The sequence below is a fragment of the Centrocercus urophasianus genome, unplaced genomic scaffold (assembly GCF_019232065.1).
Source record: "Centrocercus urophasianus isolate 14NV4802_14NV808 unplaced genomic scaffold, USGS_Curo_1.0 seq_74, whole genome shotgun sequence".
NCBI classification, from domain to species: domain Eukaryota; kingdom Metazoa; phylum Chordata; class Aves; order Galliformes; family Phasianidae; genus Centrocercus; species Centrocercus urophasianus.
Window position 1 is genome coordinate 248,637 of NW_024885355.1, and position 6,352 is coordinate 254,988.

The window sequence follows — 6,352 nt, forward strand, 5'->3', positions numbered from 1 at the left end:
ACCTGGAGAAGTAGCACTTTTATCTGTGTACCGACCAGCACTATGTCTGCACCTGATGGGGACAATGAGCATCTGGGTGACACCCAAGGTTGCCAAGGCCAACAGCTGCAGGGATACATGGGCAGATCCTTCATCAGAAGGTAATGCCAACCCAGAGCCAATCAGCCAGGGCTGGCAGGCGTGTTGCTAAAGAAAGAAATAGTTGCACATCGCATTACCAAAATGGGAACTGCAAATAGAGAAACGTCATGACCAATATGCAGAGTGTCTCAGACAGGGCTTGGGCAGCAGTGGGCTTTGGTTCAAGTGATTTCCTCTCTATATAGCACTGGTGACAGAAGGGAACAAGCCCAGCAAGGCCACCAAAGTGGTTGGAGATGGACCTCGGGTGATGTGAGAAAAGGCTGAGAGCTGGGTAGTCACTGGGAGAGGAGAAAGCAAAGGGGAATTAGTTGCTCCCTGTTGGGTTGGTGCAGGTGAGACACAGATGGTCTCTCCTTGCAGGCATCAGCCCAAGGGAAAATGGAAAATTCTAACTAGCTATCCCAAACTTCCCCAAATAGCTTCCTTACCTGCCTGTCCCCGCTTTGAGAAAGGAGCTGGGACACCAACTTGTGGTATTCTGTGAACTTTCAAAGAAATTCTGTCAGGCATCTGTGTATAAACATGATTGGCAGGAAAGCAGAGCTACGTATCTGTACCTGTACATGTGTTTGTGTCTCCTTGCATATCCTTATCTGCTGCATGCAGACCAATCCCCATGAGGTACATAATTACGAATTGATGCTGCACTAGGGCTCCTCTTGTGCCCGTGGAAAAATACACCTGTGGTTGCATAGCTCAAAGCTGAGCCACTCACTGAAGGTTTCTCCAGTGAGCAGAGAGATTCAGGAGAAGTCATAGCACTGCCCAAGAAAACCCTATCCCATTTAGGGGTGGTGAATCCAGGCTTGATGTTGTGCTGTGACAGTTAAATAAGAGCACGTGTTTCTCCTCACTGGCTTCAGTGCTGACTTGCATAGATTGTTTAGGGTCTGTTCTGCTAAGGAATAGCCCACAGAATCACAGGTTTGTCTTTAGGGACAGAGAAAGCCAAAAACCCTTCAGCTGACCCTAAAGGAGGTGTTTACATTTCATTCTCAGTGCCTATCTTGGAGATCTGATCCCCATGAACTGAAATGAGGAAGTCCATTACTCCTGGACAGTTCACTGGGAATATCTCAGTGGAGGCATTTGCATGCAAACTTTTGAGTCCTATCAATTGTGTTACCACGTATTGAAAAGGAGCATCTTGCCATTAAACTGTCTCTTCAGTGGAGCTCCAGTTCTCCACCCAATTTCTCTTCAGGCAAAGAGACTTTTTCCATGCCAGAAGCTGGATAGGATTTGGGGTCTCCCGACATTTTTCAACCTACATACTCCAATGGCAGAAAAACAGCACTGTACAAACCCCCTTAACAAGACCATGGCCAACCACCACTTTTAATCCAATCTACTGCTTTGTCTGTTCTACTTAATATCTATTGTCTCATTAGTAATCTATCATTTCACTTTTTCAGGGATAACGTCTTACTCTTCTTACTGAAATAATTTGCTGATTTCATGAGCAAGATATTGCTCTTCTTGGGTTTTGTTTTTTTTTTTTTGTTTTGTTTTGTTTTGTTTTGTTTTTGTTTTGTTTTTAATGATGATCTACAACTTTTATAAATGATCTGCTGGATTCCCAGATATTCAGCAGCCCACCTAAAGCTGTGGTTTCAAGGGGGCTTCTGGCCTTCATGTGGGCTGATATGCAAGTAGTGTCAATCTGATATAACCAGGATGAATTAGGCTAATGCATGACAATTTACCATTGCTTAGATGAAGATCCTGGCCAAGTCAAGACATCATTTGGGGAAGTTAATGGTGTGGGAGTTGAAGAAGGGTAAATGAAGTGTTTGCATGGTCTCTGGGGAGCATGCTCCTTTCTTGACCCCAATCCTCCAACATTTGGGCCTCCAAATTTGACTCCATGATGACCAGTGGAGACCTCTGTAAGCCCCCAGCCCAGACAGCAGCCTGGCTGCCTGCAGGCATGTGGAAGCCAACCATATTCTACATCAGGGGGTGCAGGTCTGATTCATATCAGAGTCCAAGTCCTGATGAATGAGGGAAATACGTTCCTGCAGTTTGAGTAAATCATACTCAATTTTTCATCGGTAGACAGGGAAGCTTTGGGGAGGGGAACTCAGAAACACAGAGGTTAAGTAACTTACCCCAAGCTGCACAGGATTGAGATTTCCAAACGCACAGACCAGTCACTTGGTCACTGGGCCTCAATTTAATTAGCAAGTGTGTTTTTATTTAAGAATGACAGCGCATTACGTTTCCTTGTAATTCATGGACCCCACCCCACTGTGTGCAGATCCAGATCAAAGACATGGCTCCTGCTCGCAGCTCTGCTGCTAGAAATGGTTTCTTTTAATGCCTTAAATTTGAGAACATCAACAGTATCTAAAACATTCAGCAAATGATTTCTTTTCTGCTTTGAAGCTGACTCCCTTCAAATCATTTCCTCCGTCTTTGGTGCAGGTTTCCGCACTCTGAAAGCTCCATGCAGAGCCTTCAGAAATAAATCAGACCCCAAGCTCTCATCATTGCTTGTTTTGCAGATCCGTGTTTTGCATATAGGCTGTTTCTGTGTGCCAAGAGCAGTCCGCTTGCAAACAGCAGCAAAATAAAAGTCATTTCTGAAACCACTGGCCACCAAAATCCTGCCCAACCGTGGAATGATTAAGCCTGGATTGTAATAATTAAATGCAATTGCATTGTGCTTTGTGTAATGCATCTATGGGTTCTGCTGCTACAGTGTGGGATCTAAAGGTAGTTGCTGCCCAAGCTCATTTTGAGCCCCATTTGTTCTTCATGACCTGGGAACATGATTGTGTTATTCCTCCTGACTGAATGGATCTTGCTTCCTTTCCACTGCTGATCTCCTCAACATTCCCTCCCTAAGGAAAGCAAAGGCTCTTCTGCAACTAAAGGCCTTTCTCAGCATATGGTTTGGAAGGGAGGATATAGTTTTAGGGCATCTTAGCCATAAGCACTGGACGGTGTTGCATTGGCTCTTGTAGATGTAGCCATCAGGGACAAAGTCAGTTTCTCATTTTCAGCTGAAGTTTTGCAGGTAGGGTGCTTCTGTGACACCCTTCCTGCCTGTCCTCTCCTGTCTACTGCGTCTGTTAGCAGTTACTGAGTGGTGATGGGGTTGGGAGGAATAGGGAAGAACAAAAGATGTGTGGTTTTGCAAACAGTCCCCATTTTTGCATCAAAATGTGTTTCCAAAAGAAGTGATCTGTGGATGAAAAACAAAAACAAAAACAAGCTCTGGGGCAGAGACAGCTGTTTTGGTTGTCACCACCTGATCAGAATAGAAGGGATGGACAGGGTGGCCACTGGACATCATGTTCTTGCTCTCAAAACCTACATCCCAGCTGCCACTTGATGCTCATTTTGTCAGGTGGGAGCCAGACAAGAGGACACCTCCAAAACTTGCAAAAGGGTAGCAAAATGCTGGAACAGTTTGACCAAAAATGTAGTGCATGCCCCATCCCTGGAGATGTTCAAAGTCAGGCTGGATGAGCTCTGAACACCTGACTGAGCTGTGGGTGCCCTTATTCATTGCAGGGAAGTGGTGGCCTTTAAAGGTCTCTTCCAACTCAAATGATTCTACAATTCCTCCCCCAAATAGCTTTTACTGTGGCATTAGAACATTGAGGATGGGGAGAAGACCAGATGGACTCCCCAGAGGTCCATGCTACCCTCAGATTTGTTCAGTCATAAAAAGGTAAGACCCCACACTAATGTTAGTTGAGATCCACAGACCACGAGTCACGGACCTGGACAGGACACAAGCCTGCAGCATGTGGCAGTTTGGAGGACAGCACTGTGCACATGGTCCCATACCACGGTAAGCATGAGCCAGTTCTCTCTAATTAAGGGCCATGACTTCACCTCCCATTACCTCATGCTTGCCACGTGGTCAATATGACACACTGCAGCCTCACACCCTCATCTCCCACATGTGACTTCCTCCTTTGTCCCCTTTCTATAAGTATATTCCCAAATGAAATCAGGCTAAACCACAGCAAGTGTCCATGCACAAACATGTAGAGAAGTACAGGTGTAGGTTTGGTGGGGATGGTCCTACACAGCATGTTGCACAACCTCTACAAAAGCAAGATCAGAGATTTCCAACCTGACGTAAATTATCCAAGGATGTATCACGGAGGAAGGAAAGACCGATTAGTATTACAAAACACAAGTGCACCAATGCTTCAGGGAAAAGCAAATTAATATCTCAGATAAGGAGCATGGCATTAGTGGGTTTTTTTTCACTGATGAGGCGCCTTCATCCTGATGTGAGTCCCAGATATTCACTCAAAGAATTACAAGGAGGAAAAAAATGATGCTAATCCTGTGTATCAGCAATGTCTAACCTGCCAAGCATAAATATTCATGTAATCACTTTGCAGTTACCTGGTAACCACAACAAAGCATGCATTGAAAATGTAATTACAGGGGCTCCATAAGCTCATCTTAAATTATCACCTATAGCCAGGCACCTACTATCAGATATTAGATTCTCCTTTAGATCAGAATCTCATGTTCCTTGCATCTAAATTGAAATAACTATCTCCTTATTGGCAAGCGACGAAATCTAAATGGAGTCACGTAAATCCTGCTTCACAGCTCAATTAAGGAAATGTGATTATGGATCTGGAAGCAGATGCAGATATTACTAGGGAAGGGATGATGGCAGGAGCCTACAGGAAGCAGTTGATGCTTTCCAGGGGTCATTTGTAGGGGAACCCGTAGGAACAGAGTTCCTATTGTTATACATTTCATGCATATGGGGCGGAGAGGGGGCGAGAGACCGGATTCCCATTTTTAAGTGCTCTGGAGGTTTTCAGAAGGAATCAGATTCCATTGTTACATTTTAAATACTCTCTAAGCTCTCTGGAAACAATAGGTGTTTTCACCTATTCCCTTTGCACTCTTCCCTCCCATGACGAGGTTCGCAGTCTTTGATTGTTCAGCAACAGTCACTGATCTTCACACCATGACTGGGGAGTGGGACAAGGTAGGGGGAGATGTCACGTTATACCCTTAACCCAACAAAAGCCAAAATGGACTTGGAAAGATGTTCTAGGAGCACTCTGCACGCTGCACACAGGTACCTTTGCAGCTCTCTTGTTGCACACACCAAGGTGACTCCTGGGAGGACCATTTGTCAGATGCAGCTCAAAGGGTCTCTGTGCTCAGTGGAGAAAACAGGTTGGATGTCAGGAAAAAATTCTTCTCAGAATGTGAATTCTCAGAGTGGTAATGCACTGGGACAGGTTGCTCAGGGAGGTGGTGGAGTGACTGTCCCTGGAGGTATTCAAGAACCCTGGAGATGTGCCACTGAGGGATATGGTCCATGGGCATGGTGGGGATGGATTGACAGTTAGACATGGTGATCTGAGTGGTCTTTTTCAACATAAACGAGTCTGTGATTCTATGACTGATGTCACAGAGAGATGACAGCACATCCAACATGGCACAGTGGGTGGCATGGCGGAGGAACATTGAGTGGTGAGACGTGGGCTCTTTGATCCTCACAACAATCATCTGGCTGAGCCAAACACAAAGATGTCCTTTACAAAAGTCCAAAAAGAAGGTGCTGAAGTCACCAGCAGCAGCTGTAAGGGAGCAGGGGCTCAGTGGCTGCAGGTGCAAGAATACATCCTGTGCATCCACCCAGGAGCACGGGTTATTATTCCTTCAGGAAAGGCGCACTGTGTCAGAAGGCTGCACAAAATAAATATGGACACATAGCAATGCATTTGCGAACTTTGGCCATTGGAGAGTGTAATCAGGGGCAGATGCTGATTCTCAGTTCCCTGCAGTGACCATGGGAGTGCTGCCTTATACAAATGGTGACCTTGGTCTGTTGAGTGATGGTTGTTTGCCATCATTCTGACCTGCCCTTGGTTTTGCTGCTCGATCCCAAATTGGTTGCTCCTAACTGGAGAAAGCAGTTAGAAAACAGAATCTCTCTCACACTTTTTTTAGCGGATCTAAGTTGGAAATTAGGACTAATCCACAAGGACAGCCTTTGATGCTCCCATAGCCTGAAATCCAAACATGCAAGCATACCAGAAAAAAATAGACAGATAGATGGATAGATAGGTAGGTAGGTAGGTAGATAGATAGATAGATAGATAGATAGATAGATAGACAGACAGGCAGATAGGTAGATACATAGATGCAAAGATGCATGCATGGATGGATGGATGGATGGATGGATGGATGGATGGATGGATGGATG